The sequence below is a fragment of the Melanerpes formicivorus genome, unplaced genomic scaffold (assembly GCF_026170545.1).
Source record: "Melanerpes formicivorus ecotype bairdi unplaced genomic scaffold, bMelFor1.0.p_v2 SCAF_2, whole genome shotgun sequence".
Lineage (NCBI taxonomy): Eukaryota > Metazoa > Chordata > Aves > Piciformes > Picidae > Melanerpes > Melanerpes formicivorus.
The window spans coordinates 20,503,856-20,519,281 of record NW_027142354.1 but is presented as its reverse complement, the minus strand read 5'-3'; the positions used below and the strand labels follow the sequence as shown (position 1 = coordinate 20,519,281).

The 15,426-nt window shown below is 43.2% G+C and overlaps 1 long non-coding RNA gene across 1 annotated transcript; it reads right to left on the bottom strand.

The window, feature by feature from the left end:
• Positions 1–1,683: 1,683 nt before the first annotated feature.
• LOC137445632 (uncharacterized) lies at positions 1,684–13,292 on the bottom strand. The gene is made up of 3 exons (XR_010988445.1): positions 13,188–13,292; positions 8,922–9,035; positions 1,684–1,817 (listed from the first exon to the last, which is right to left on the bottom strand). It is a non-coding gene; the product is annotated as an uncharacterized lncRNA (long non-coding RNA).
• Between the last annotated feature and the right edge of the window lie 2,134 nt (positions 13,293–15,426).

Below are 15,426 nucleotides of genomic sequence, written 5' to 3'. Positions count from 1 at the left end.
TATAACCAGAGGAAGAAATCCAGAGATGAGAGAACCAGCCTGCCTTTTCCAAGAGATTTCAGTCCTGCTCCCACAGAGAGACCTTGAACAACTCCAAGGCCACACTCATAATTAATCGAACAAATCAGTGTTGATAGGGTAATGACATGGATAAGAGTGTCTGTGTAGTTATGGTCAGTCCCCTCACTTGTGAGTGAGTGCCTGAATGGGAGGTATAAATGTAAAGATGATTCCTAGTGACCACCATCTCAAAGGCTGGGATACCAGTTTCTAGGATGATATGTGGTTTAGGTAAGGGGTAAGGCTTTGTGCTAGTGAAGAGCTGAGGTGCTAAACTGCAGCAGCTCCGTTGTCCAGCTTCAAGAAAACATCATGCACATGGTGGATTTGAACAAGAGAGGGCATGCTGAACTGTCATGCCGAAGAATCACTTCTGAATTGCTGATACCCTATTGTAAGCTAGTGTAACCTTGTAGCTTACATCTACAAGGTAACAACCTGAGAAATAACAGCAGTGAGAAACACTTTCCTTCTAGGGTCAGAAGTTATGATGCTCCTTTTGCCAGTGCAAGTGAGGAAATACTGGGAGATCTTTATAATCTTGACTGAGGAGCCTTTGAGAAGTACCACCTAGGGCCATCACCCCTCCATAACTGCATCTATCAACCACAACACGACAAACCACACTTTTCTAGAATGGAAGTAACCATCCTCAGTGCAAGGCAATTAAAAGACTGTGATCTGCAAGACTGAAGACCTGCTAATCTAAGAAATATCACAGTATCACAGTACATTAGAGGTTGGAAGTGACCTCCAGAGATCATTGAGTCCAACCCCTCTGCCAAAGCAGGATCACCTAGGGTAGTCCACACAGGAATGAATCCACACAGGTGTAAATACATGCAATAAAACATAATAATATCAATACCAATAGCAAGATAGCTGTTAGTACTGTTTTTTAATTAGAACAACAGTTTACATTAACATTGCACTTTCTTAAAGCTGCATTTGTGGGGCTAGAAGGATGCTTTTTGCATCTGATGCTATTAAAAGATTTCCTTTCTTTATTTTATGCCTTCAAAAGCCTTTAAACTTGGCTGCCCCGAACCAAACTAAATTATTATCCTTTCTAATTGCTTAAAAATATTTAATCAACTATTTACTTGACTTCCCAAACTATTTTATTTAGTCAAGTCAAATTAACACGTTATTGCTGCTTTCCTGCTGTACTGGTTTTGAGAAAGATTCGAGAAGTGTTTTAAACCAAGACCTCCAATGGATCAGAAAAAGTCTCTATATTATAAATGTCTTAATCTCTTGATAATGTATCTTTTAAATTAGTGCCATATTACAGAATATATCTGGTTGGAAGAGACCTCAAAGATCATCCAGTCAAACCCTCAACCTAACACTGAAGGGTCAAGACTAAGACATATCCCTGGTGCTTGAACACCCCCAGAGACAATGACTCCACCATCACCCTGGACAGACCATTCCAATGTTTGATGACCCTTTCAGTTAAAAAGTATTTCCTAATATCCAGCCTAAACCTCCCCAGCATAGCTTGTAACAGTTTCCTCTAGTCCTGTCACTTGTCATCAAGGAGAAGAGGCTGGCCCCCCTCCTCATTCCAACCTCCCTTTGATAAGGTCTCCCCTCAACCTTCAATCCTGAAGAGTCTGATGTCATTGTTCCAGTGCAGTCTTTAATTGTTTTTGCTGGTTCAGCATGTAAAGAGCAGGCATCCAGGGGCAGAGGTTCATGTGGTGCAAACTCCCATTGCTCTCTGAAAGCCATGAGGAAGCCAGTTCTGATACCTGCATAGGGATATGGGTTTGAAGCATTTATGAACCTTTCCCACACACTGTAACTTGAGGTTGAATGCCACTAGTTAATATCATGGCTACAGAATCTGCAACAAATGTTTCTGACATTCCTGTGAGGCCCAAACATAATGATTTACAAATCTGAGTTTATTTTTGCTGAACACAGTAACTGGTTGATTTGCATTAGTTGGAGTCGGTAAGAAGCTGGCTTCTGCCCCAAGTCACACTCCTGCAGTGCTACACCAGTGACACTAAGGCCAGGATCCCACCTAGCATTTTGTCTCTTGGCTCTTCTCTGGATGTTTAACAAGTACAGATGAATGTAATTTCATGAGCATTTTCTAATATGTAGTGGTGTTTTAGAACGTATCCAGGCAGCAGAGGATTCTACGCTCTGCTAGAAAGCATGAGGTGCTTCTAAGTCATTTGGGAAGTTCAGAAAAATCTTACTCTAGGTCTTGCAGATTAGTAAAATCTCTTTCCAACCCCCAATGTATTTAGTTACTCTGAATGCAGAGAGCTGAAGCTTCAAAAGGAAAGGGCCTGTGGAGGGGGTCCAGCATTTTCTGATCTAGCAAGCCTAGCATGTGCCAGCAATCACGTACCGTGGCTGAGTAATTGTGCTCACAGGGACAAAAGCACCGTTTCTGTGAACTCCCTCAGAAAGCTTCCCTGTACAATTTCTGCCCTCATACTTATTCCTGCAACTTCCTTCCACATGTGGTATTGCATGGAGATAACTCAGAATGTGTTTGGTAGCATGTGTGCTCAGAAGATTACAAGGAGGATAAAGTGGGGTTTACTCATTTCCTCTCATGTAACATTTAATGTATCAGCATTGCTTTTATTTAGTATTCCTTAAATTGGTAAAATGTGGTCTTTCATTGTAAGAGTTACATCTTAGAAATTGAAAGAATAATACAGAGCACAGTTCAAATAGTGTTTTATTTTGTGAGATAGAGACTAATATTGAAACTAGTTGGATAAATACATTGGAAGAGAGCTCAGATTTCTTCATGTAGTATTGATTTGGCCCCACTTTCATAGGAGGTATGGAGGCAGGAAACTACTGCTTGAGTGCTGAGAAGTCCCTAGTTTGCTCATCTGTGCTCCCCAGGTGAGTGAAATGAGGATGACATGGGCACACAAATGTACTACTATCAAATGAACAGAGTATGAATTTACAACAGATCAGCTATCTGATCAATGATTTAATGATCATTTCCACCTTGTAGAAGAGATTTTGCCTCTGATCCTGTTGAGATAATTCCCTTAAAGGCCTCTCTGGGCACCTTTAATCCTGCCCATGACATATGACGACCCCCACTCCCCAAAAAAAGGCAGTATCTACTACCTCATGACAGAGCTATTTATTGTGTTCTGCTTAAAAATGTTTGCTCTTGTAATATGTATTTTAAACGTGGGGACTATCTCTGCCATTTTTTTTTTATTCACTCCATTTTATTTTTTCTCAGATTTCTGTTGCTTTATGCTTTGTAACCTCTCTATTTTCTCTTTCCTTCTTTTCTCTATTTCCTCCTCTTTTTTGCTTGTTTTCCAATATTCTAAGTGTTTGGTTTTAATTCACTTTGTCTTCCATTGCCTTTTCTCCCACTTCTTTCTCTGCTTTCCATTCTTTCTTCTGTCTAGCTCTTTCCTCTCCTCATGTTACAACAGCAAGAAGCAAGTAGCAGGAACAAAACTGATCAAGTTATGTCCTGATAAGAACGCATTCTGCTGATGTCAGGACCCAGAGACACACAGAGATGCCTTGAGACTCTTTTGCTTTTGGACACGATAGAGATAGGGAGAGGGAGCTTTTTCACCAGCCCTCTTTCATTTTACACATTTACACATGTATTAGACTGCCATGGATGTTAGCACGGGTGGGGAAGCTAGCAGCAAGAGGACAAGCTTTGTGTGCACAGTGAAATAAATCCTGAGGCTTTGCAATTGAAGGCAATAAATCAAGGAGAAATCTTTGAGGGGAAGACAGAGAGCCCAGTGTTCTGTGCGACAGGCCCAGCATGATTAGGCTTTTACCTATGGGAAGAATGCAAATGCTAAGCATGGTTATATTTCCCAGGAAAAAGCTCCCTGACTTGCTCCTTGCTATGTTTCTACCCCAGGCCTCTCAGGTGGGAAGGCGGCAGGCACCCAGTGGATACATGCAGTAATGCTGGGCAGCATGTGTAAGGTCTGGAAAATCACTCTAACTGGAGAAAAACCCACAGAGGTGGTACCAGGGGCAGAGCACCAGCAGTAGTTATGACGGGAATTGCTGACTGTGGCCATTTCTGGGTGTCCATAAGACATCGGCACTGTGGCATAGTTTGTGCATTGCTGGTGGCATAGTTTGTGCATTACTTGTATCCATTTAGAGATCCCTGATCTTACTTCATTCTTCTTTTCAGAGATCAGTGATGTGGAAGATCCTGTAATATCCCAACTGCAAAAGAGGAGCAAATTGAAGGATATTTGATTGCTCTCTACAACTACCTGAAGGGGGGCTGTAAACAGGCAGAGGTTGGTCTCTTCTCCCAGGCAGCCAGCACCAGAACAAGAGGACACAGTCTCAGGCTGTGCCAGGGGAAGTTCAGGCTGGAGGTAAGGAGGAAGTTTTACACAGAGAGAGTGATTGCCCATTGGAATGGACTGCCCGGGGAGGTGGTGGAATCGCCATCACTGGAGGTGTTCAGGAGGAGACTTGACAGGATGCTTGGTTACATGGGTTAGTTGATTAGGTGGTGTTGGATGATAGGTTGGACGCGATGATCCTGAAGGTCTCTTCCAACCTGGTCTATTCTATTCTATTCTATTCTATTCTATTCTATTCTATTCTATTCTATTCTATTCTATTCTATTCTATTCTATTCTATTCTATTCTATATGTTACTGGGTGAGGAAAGGCGGCAATGGATGTCAGGACTTTGGCTCATGGCATCATTGAGCAGGATGCAACAGCACAAAGAGGCTGCTGGAGGGAGGTCACTGAGGATGCTGGAGTTCACAGAAGATGTTAGTGTAGGTAAGGGAAAGCATGTGGATATTCAGAGGTCTGCAACACGATGGCAAATCTAAGCTAATCTCATGTTGCTAAGGAGTTCTACACATCTTTGGTGTTGGCTCCTGCTACCCTTCCTCAAATGGCCTCCTCTTCTTCCCAGTGAAGTCCATCTGTTTGGCTATGAATCCTATGACTTTTGGCTCTGAAGGACATGGCCCAGTACAAACCCCCAGAGTATGCCTTTCACAGCTTTGAGGAAGCTCTGTATCCAGCACCCCAGCACTGTTGAGTGCCTCCAGCTGTTTCTTGACAGGCAACACATGCGTGAATCAGATCCTCTCACTAGCTCTGCCCCGTGGGGCATACTGCCCAGAGAGCAGCTGCCTCAGCCGGCCACCTCCAGGACGATGTCTCCAGCTGCTGCAAAGTTATTGCTTTTGTGGAAGGATCTTTGAGAGACTACTAAAACAGCAGCAATGTGTGGGGCTGGGGGCATCTACCTTGTGCTGACTTTCTGGCAGTATGACTATGGTTAAAAGAGGGATAAACTCACACATGGCACTGACAAACTGGGTTTATATAACTAATAGGAAAAGTTAGACACTTGGTCTTTCTAGCTGGGCCTACCAACAAGTTTCTGAGGAGGGTGTCCTGAAATCCTGATCCACAGAAGCATCACCTATGGTGGCAATGAGGAGGCATACCACAAGGCTGCCTGTTTAACCACAGGCAGCAGCAAACCACAAAGATATAGACACCTCTCCCCTTTCCTCGCTTCTCTCCCTCAAACCTGTCTCCTGATTGAGGTCATCAGTCCCACATGTTCAGTTATTCCTCAGCTCCTTTTCACAATCTAATCCTTTTACTGTTTCTGCATATTTGCATTCACACCATGGGAATGTATTCCTAGTCCTCGCATGTCAGTCCCTCCCCATCCCGGGGGACCTCTAAAACTACATCTTACTGGAGCCTCCCTGCAGCCATTAGCACCCAGGAACAGCAGCAGGTCCTGTACCTTCACCTCAGACTTGAAACAGTGACACTGGGACCCAGCTTATTGACAGCTGTCTCTGAGTGGGGCTCTTCAGTCTTTCAGACAGCCCTGCTTCCCTTCATTACACAAGACCTGACTTAGAATCATAGAATCATAGAATTGTTAGGGTTGGAAGGGACCTCAAGATCATCTAGTTCCAAGCCCCCTGCAAAAGGCAGGGACACCTCACACTACATCAGGTTGCTAAGAGCCACATCCAGCCTGGCCTTAAAACCCTCCAGGGATGGGGCTTCAACCACCTCCCTGGGCAACCTGTTTCAGTGTCTCACCAGTCTCATGGTGAAGAATTTCTTCCTAACATCCAATCTGAATCTACACATTTCTAGTTTTGCTCCATTCCCCCTAGTCCTATCATTACCTGGCACCCTAAAAGCTGCCTCTCCAGCTTTCTTGTAGGTCCCCTTCAGATACTGGAAGGCCAGTATCTTTGTCATTAAAAAGTAATTAAAAAGTCTTCACAGCTCAACCCTCTCCTGTGTGACTGGTTGGCACAGCACATGCTTTGGGGTGTGCTGCTTCTGTTAAAAGCAGGTCCCTTTTCTCAAAGGAAAATTTCACAGTATCACAGAATACAGAATCAACCAGGTTGGAAGATCATCAAGTCCAATTGATCACCCAACCCTAACTAATCAACTAGACCTCATTCAGGCTTTTCTTAAACACCTCCAGGGACAGTGACCCCCACCACCTTGTCAATGAATTCTCTAATATCCAAGAGTAGTGCCACATCCTGAAACTAGCCATATTAAGCATCTAGCAATCACTAAAAGTCAATAACTCATATTTGAATATTATTTTAATCTCCATTCTTTCTCAATAACACTTGTTTCACAGTCTGCCCCTTTTCCACCCCACCCACCCCCTTTTTCCCCCCAGATCTCAGAGCACCTGGGCTCTGTTGGAGTCTCCTGCCACCCCAGGTGTGGCTACTTTGCCCCACCCACCAACTACCCTTTTTAATCCCCTCCAGGAACAACAGAAGCTCCAAGCTGAGCCCATCTGGGCTGAGGGATCCTCCTCTCATCACTGGTGAGTGCCCATTGTGCACACTGGGTGATGGTGGTGGTGACAACAAAGGCCGGGGGGCCTGGTGGCCCCCCGGTTAGGTAGGGCAATGATTGATGACTACTCAAATCACACAATCAATTTTTTTAAAGTTTGTTTGTTTGTTTTAATGCTTACAGTCTTTATTGGAGTCATACAAAAGTGGCCAAAAAGTGAAAAATACACTATACACAAAACCATTTTCCTTGCAAGGAGAGGAGCATCCAAGGTGAAAGAGCTATCATACTGTGCTTTCAGCTGCAGCCCCTGATTCTGCTTGTGGCCTTTTCTCTGTCTCCTTAATTAATTACCTAAATTTAAGATTAAATCAACCATCTTCACAGTGTGCAAATATTGGTCAAAGGGTTTAAAAACAAGTAAGGTTCTGATTAAGCTGCAAGAAGGCCTTAGAATGGAGACTGACAAGGAGATATTCTATGTGTATAGCACAGCTACTGGGTTAGTCTGCAATAACTCAACATAAAGACTTGCAGTGGGCTATGAATGAGATTCTCAGAAAAGTGGAGGCATTCCTTATTTAATTTGATGGTTTAATTTATTCCCTTCTGAGGATATGAATTCATATCCTGCATTCACCAGAACTGCATCCAGTTCTGGTGCCCCCAGCACAGGCGGAACATTGAACTGGAGCAAAGCCACAGAGATGATCAGAGGGCTGGAGCACCTCCCTTATGGGGACAGGCTGAGAGATCTGGGGCTGTTTAGCCTGGAGAAAAGAAGGCTCCAGGGAGACCTTATGTCAGCCTTACAGTACCTGAAAGGTGTCTATAGGAAAGCTGGGAAGGGAGTTTTTACAGTGATAGGATGAGAAGGAACACGTTGAAACTTGAGGAGGGCAGATTTAGACCTGATTTCAAGAAGAAATTCTTTACAGTAAGGGTGGTGAGACACTGGAACAGGTTGCCCAAGAAGGTCATGGGTGCTCCCTCCCTGGAGATGTTCAAGGCCAGGTTGGATCAGGCCTTGCGCAGTCTGGTCTGGTAGAGGATGTCCTTGCCGGTGGTGGTGGGTTTGGAACTAGATGACCTTCAAGGTCACTTCAAGCCTAAACCATTCTATGAATCCATGAATAAGATGTCAGAGCAACAGGTCTGTGATTATCATGAGGTAGGGCTTCTTTCCAGGCTGCTACCTCTTGTTGGCACAACACTGTTTTAGGAACACGCCATTGGATGTGTAATGCTGCAAATTTTTCAGCTGAAGTCACAAACAGGAAATAGCACATACTGTGTTGTCATCATGCTGTGCCATAGCCTACCCTCCAGGATGAGGGAGTTTGGTTGGTCAGAAGCTGACCAGATAACTTTAAAATATTGCAGTAAGAGTTTTATTTGGAACAACTGAGTTCCATTTCTGGATTTCTAGATAACTGGAAATCCTGGATTCAAGCATTATATGTCAGCCAAGAAGGTGTAAAAAAAAGCATTGGACAGGTTGGGTCTTTAGGCAACATCTAGAAATCATGGGTATAATCTTACCCTTCCCAAGTAAGTAAGTCACTTCTGTGCGTGGTTGTATGCCATCCTTTTGTACTAAAGAAGGAATAAACAGGCTACGGAGCAGCTCAGGGATACACTTTCCACTCGGTTATCTGCATTTCCTACAAACCCATTTCATGACAACTTAGGACACCCATGTAAGTGAGTTTGGTCCCACATGTGTAGTTCTGGCTGAAAATAAACAAAAAGTAAGTGCAGTCTGACTGTAGCCAAACTGCCATGAGATTAATCGTGAAAGACACGCCAGCTCAAGGAAATTAATTTTTGTTTGACCACCCTCAATGCTGGTGGTATTTCTTTGCTCAGCAGAATGACCACTTTCTAGAATTGTTATAGAGGGGCATCAGAGATAAAGACAAAGAAAGTTTTTCATATCTGGCTAACAGCTTGGTGACAAGGAATGGGATGCAAAATACTCAGACAACCTATTATAAAAAAATGGGCATGTTTTGGCTGCTAGCACAACTTACTGTAAGGAGATATTCAGAGGGAGTAGATGCTGTGTCTCACTGGTGTACTCTACACTGTGATGCCAGTCTTCAGAAGTGAATCAGGCTTCGGGTAACCCTGCACAAAGCCAGGGTCTAGAAAGGAAAGATAATTTTGAGAAACTTGTTGAAATCTTCCGTATTTCCTACTCCCTGAGCCAGACCTTACCATGGAAGATGTGACTGCAGGTTAGACATTTGCCCCAAATGTTGGGTATTCATTACTGAACAAAAGCCTAAAGGGAAACCTGGGTTTTGAATCATAATCTGTGATGTCCCTGGCTCCCCACAGGGAGAAATATTTTAATTTTGCCTCAGTATCTCTGCAGCAGGTATTCTGCAAGACCACATATCAAGCAAACTGAGCTAGTCAAGCATTTTTTGTTGCTGTTGATTTATTAGCAGAGGAAAGCACTGATTGTATTTCATGTACTTGTTGTCTGAAAATTTCCCAGAATGCAGGTAAGAGTGTTTTATGCTGTATGCATAATATTGTTTGGCAACAGCTTCAGGAAGTCTCTTTCTAGGCAGGTACATATCTCTGGTCTACCTTGGAGATCTCTCACATAGGTCCTCTGGATTTTCTGTCTCTGTTCTTCCCAAGTACTCCAAGTTTCCTCAATAGGAGTTTGGGGGAGGAAACAAGCAACAGGAAACCCTCAGGACATGATAGTTCAAGGACAAATAGTTCCATGCTCTTAACCTCCTGTTTCTTGAGTCTCTGATGTACCTGCACGTACCTGCTGCCTTGAGAACCCCCTCTGCCCCTGGCCCTCAGCCCACACACACCTCCCACCCACTCTTCTCCTTCCCACCGGACATATCTTTCACCTGCTCTCCACCAGCTTCCCATCACTTGCTGAAGAGAATGAGGGTTCCCTTAGAATGGATGTCCATTGTTGAGTTTAGTTTCTTCATTTCTGATTATGACATATTCTTTGGGAGCTATTCCTTATCTCCTCTGAGTACTGCAGAGCCACCAGTGTCTCTTCCCTCTCCCCCGCCAGCTCTGTCCAAAAGCAAGGTCTCTGTCTAAGTGGGAAGGACTGAGCCTGTGACTCAAGCACCATCTAATCCTTCCACATGCTGGAATGGTTTAGGCTCTGTTGGACTACCAGTAGCAGTCCTCATATGTATTATTGCACAACTAGTGTAATGTTGCTCATTAAACCACTTGTTGATATGAATTTCACTTTAAGCTCATCTACAATACCAGCAGGGTTGAAAGAAAATGTGATTTAATTATTACTGTAAGGTCTTATCACGGAACATTATGCATTGTTTTGAAATGCCTGGCTGTGGATGTTACTTTACCATTTTATAAAGTCTGTAGTAAAATTGTGTTAGACGTTCCTCATCCTCCCTTTCCATTGGCACTCAGATGAGCCAAAGCAAACACATCTTCTAAGTTTAAATAATTATCCTGTTAACTTTTGGTGTAAATTTTAGAGTACACTTGCAGTAAGACTAAGTTGATTAATTTTTCATGAGACTAAGTTAACTCCCCCCTGCCCTGTGAGTTCTAAGTGTAGTATGGAATTTTTTTGTATTTCAATATGTGCCAAAAATAATGAGAGTCACGTGGCTCAGGCAGGTCCTGTCTCGTCCCTACCCTTGCTGCAGTCTTGGAGTCTGGGATGTTTTATCAAGCACATTTCTAAAATCTGGCAGGATTTTGGACAAAGTAGATGATAGTCTCGGTCTAGATCTGAAAATAGACAGATATGCAATGAGTTTAAGAGGATTAGTATCAGCTAATCAGTTTGTGGACCTGGGCACCATTTTTAAATCTAAGCTCAAAGTAATTGTGTAGTTTTCTTGGTCAGATCTGACAGTGAGGTAAGAATTGGCTGTGGTGGCCAAACTGCACAGAGAAATGAATATTGAAGTACAGTCGAAAATGCACTTGGCTCTTCCATGTTATCAAGCCTTAATTTGGCAGGATTTTCCCCTGGATAAGAGATTGAGTTCTCATATTCCAGCCTTACCCTGACAGCTTCTGTGATTCCATACACATGGTACTCGCAAAGGCTAGAAGGACAGGTAGGGACCTTTAGAGATGTGACGGTAACATCGGTGTTTGACATAATGAAATGGCATAAACTGGGAGAGGGCTAAAGGAATGAATGAGGGAAGAGTGTAATTGTTTCAGACCTCCTTCTCATGAGGAGACACAGGCTCTTTCTTATACTATGGGGCTTACAGTGAGTAGGAAATAGTTGCCAATGGTAGGTGGTGTGCAGGTACCAGTGATGGGGAAGCAGCTGTGTGGTGCCTGGCTCTAGGCTGTCACATCACAAAACAACTGGATGCTGCCCTCATTATTGACACCCTTGTGCTGAGAGGGCAGAAGGAATTCACCTTTGTGGTGAGAAACAAGGTGGCAGCCCTGCTATGACAAGCTGCATAATAAATGAGGACCAGCAAAAAGGACCAATTTCTACTGAGAAAAGAGAATGGCCTGCTTTTCCTTCTGAAAGATTTTAGTTGGCTCACCAAGTACTTCTCAAAGAGGTAGTCAGACAAACAAAAACACATACTTTCTAGTCCATATTTACAATGCCTTGTCTCTAAAATTCATGCACAAGTGTAAGACTGTTTAACGTGACAGTGCCTGGGGATGGGATGGAAGTGAGTATTGGTGTGTACCTCAATCCCAGGAGGAAAATATCCCCTTCATATTTTTCTCATTTACTCAAAAATTCCTAAACTTGTCTCGATTCTCTGCACTCTGTGCATGCCAAGAAGGGAGCCAAGAACACAAGGATATTCTTCTCCTCTCCAAATAGCGTATTTCACCACTCAAAGAAAAAGAAAAAATCCCATCAGTCTGACAGACTTCCAGGAAGCAGTGAGAGTGATTTATAGTTGCCAGGGTCCAAGCTCTGTTTCTTGAGGCACTGGCAAGATGGATAGTATTTTACATCCTTATTTACATAACTAATGAATATAGGAGACAGCTTAGTAACCTCTCATCAAGCAACATGAAAATCACCTTCATAAAAACAGACTTACCAAGATGTGGTGCAATCGTCCAGCTCTAGTTTAGCATGTGTTAATATGGAATTTATAACTTTACTTCATGCTGCACAGACATTTTCCCCAGGTTCTCTAAAAGTTTCAGGGCTTTTAAAGCTTTTTTTTTTTTGATTATTCAGTGTTAATGATCTGTTTCCCCACTTTCTGCTCAAGAAGGCTTTTTTTTCCTCATTAAAACCTATTTTGCCAAAAGTATACTAAAATATGCTACATTTTCATCGTTCTGTTTCACTAACAAGGAGCTCTTAAATAACAGCAAAAGTGATTTGCCTTGGGGAAAAGGAGACAGAGATCAAATTTAAGAGAGAAATTATATGGATGGGCTCTAAGTTCTTGCATTAAAGTGAACTCAAATGTCACAACTGCCATCTCCAAGTTCACCTTCCTGAAGGGATGAAGTAGCAGCCACTGCTTTTTCTAGAGGGCTCAACACAGAGGTGATTCATATGCAAAGGACAGTGTCCTGTCACCTCAAACGCTATTTTGTACCATATTCCACCCTCTCAGTGTGAAACTGGGCCCATTTAATCATGACACAAAAGCAGGAACAGAAAGAAAAGAGCTTGTTGGCTTCCCATACCTGCCTGTAACCACAAACAAGGGAGGGCAGAGCTGAGCTCCTCCCTGCCAAAGTGAGTTTGGTCTTGTATATGTTTGGGCAGAAAGAGGAGCAACTTGTTTTGGCTTCTACCTGAAGGCAAACTAGTCACTCTCAAGACACCTAGGTAGTTCCTTGTTGTTTTACAGCTGCCCATGGTGAAACTCCAGCTCTCTTTCTACTCAAGTTTTAATTTAAAATGCTTCAAGCTTCTTGGAGAGGCACCTGGCTTCCAACAAGGAAAATGACTAAAATATTTTCTTGACATTAATTTTTCCCTTCCCCCCAAAGCCAGCAAGTGACATCTGGAAAACATATAAAACAAAGAGTAAATTGTAAGTTCAGAAAGATTAGTAACCACACCCTGTCTCGCCCTGTGGATGCTGCAGCCTCTCTGACAGGATACCTGTCCTGTATAGCAGAACTGGGAAGCTCTGCAGGAGCAGGACAGCATCCTGGAGTTGCACTGCTTCTCTACTACAGACATCTTGATACACCTTGCCCCAGAGGGAAAGGGAACTACTTGATCCCTCACGATTTAAGGTGCTGAGTGTCACACATCCACACAATCTGTGCTGCCTGCCTGTTTTTCAGGCATCCCTGTAACTCACCAGCAAGGTGCTTTCTTTTTTTCTGCCAGTTTTGGCATGCTGTTAAGTCAGGTTTTCTCTTTTCTCCTCCAGAGTCCCCCAGTCCTGGGACTGACAGGAAGAAGATTCCTCTCTGCTCAGTTGTCACCACCTACCATGACCTTTGCCAGATCACTGCCTTCTTACGACCTTATGAAATGTGTAACTGGAGGCAGCTCTGCGCCAGCCCTTCCTCCTTGACAAAGTAGACTTCAGGAAAAACACTGAAGCACTGGGCACAGATAGTTTAGTGATTTCTTCTTCAGCTAGTGATGTTTTTTCTTGTGATGCCAAAGCTGCATTCCATGCTACTTCATAGGATTTTCAGAAGCTTGTTATCCAAGTGGAACAAATGCAGTCTGGCCCATTACATTTACTTGGAGATTTTTGAAATTTTTGTAAACTGACAAAAAAGGAAAAATAAGAAAAAAAAAGAAGCTGAGTTTAATAAATTCAGTATTGTTGCTTTTGCCCTTTCTCTGGGATTTATTTCCTTTGCACTCAATTTATATTCACTCTCTGCTCCTTTACACAATATGCTTAGGGATATAATTCAACATAGCAAAATGCTCCATTTCCTCTCCTCCGAGATAATGAATTGCAGGTGACTGCGCTGAGTGATGCTTGCTGCTTACAGGAGGAAAATGATGCTAGGAGCTGGTGCCGCCATGCAAAGGACAGGGAGGATGCACACCTGCCATGGTGCAAATTGGCATAAGATAAAGTTATTTCTTTTCCCAGGTCATTAGCAGGAGGAAAGAAATGGTATTTTTGTCTTATTAGCTATTTTGAGTTAATCAAAATCTTAAACTGGAGAGGTAAAGAGTGTGGGGTTTGACTATGTCTGTAGCTGCATAGAACACTCACAAGCTGCTTATAGACGACTCTAGTTTCCCAGGGCTCCCTTCCTACATTTTAGTGGTCTTTTTTCTTCCACTTTTCTGTCTTCCATTTTCCATCCTGTAAGCATATGTCCTCCATATCTTTGTAGTGTTTGTTGACTTCTTGGAACTTCTTCCACAGTTCAAGAGGGCCTGGAAAAGATTTCCTGAGTCGTGAAGGCCAACCCTCTTATCTTCACCACAAATGTGACCAAGTAAAGCTATGTACAGCAATCCAGTGAAGTCTCTCCAAGGATGCTCATGTCCAGTGGGCACTACTCTATATCTTTTGGGGAAATCTCTCTCCTGCGCGGTCCCATGCCTCCTTTTTCCTGTCTCATGCCCAGTTTGGGTCTGTAGCGATCTCTAGCGGTCAGAGCTCTGGTCGCCACGCAACCTGTACACACGAGTGTTCTTCCACACTTGTCTTCAGCAAGCAGGATTCCTGATGATTGCAAAAGCTTGGGTAACTTGTCCCTGTCTGTATGAGACTGGATCCTGCAAATTCTTAAACTTAATTTGGTTTCATTAGCCTGGCCTTCTAGGTCTTTGTGTTTGACCCACACAGTATCATGAGTCTTCTCAAAGTTGATCATGCCTCCAGCTTTTTTGCATCAATAAACACTATCAGGTGTTCCCATTTTCTTTGCCATTGATCATGCTTAGCCTCATTCCTGAGGAAACTGTCCAAATCAAGGAGAATCTTGTGTCCCAGGTATGTCCTTGTCTTCTAACCATTTCTGCATTGACGTCCATTTTTGCAGTTTTAGTTATTAATTTCAATGTGAAACCATATATATGTCCAGGGGGATTTGACTGACTTGTATTCCTTTACCTGAGGAAAGACATTCATCTTCAGCAAATTCCTGCCACGTTTTGTCCCAGCTTCAGGTTACCTTCCTAGCTGTAATAGCTCCCTCTGTTCACAGGTCCCAAAGCCTTTCACATATCTCTTTCCCACTCTTCTTCACCATACCATAAACTTGCCCACTATTTCAGACACCACTTTGGGTTTAACAAAAATCTTGGCAGTGCTACTCTGCCCCATCATAGCACTGCTTGATTCTCCCAAATTTGAATCTCCAGGCTGCAGCTTTTTGTGCTGACCCATTCTTTTCAACAAGGTTATGAAAGGCTGTGGCTTTGTAGGAGAGTTTCCTTCTTTGCAAGGCTATGCTGGTGTGCAAGGCCAGCATGCAAAGGCTGTGCAAATGCTGGGCCTCCTTGCATGCTGGTGTGATGCTGAAAGAAGCCATGGCAAAGGCCACTGTGGACCTTATTTTTGTAGCTTTCAGTGTCCCATCAAAAGAACTAACTGAAACAAATCAAGTAGTCCCTCA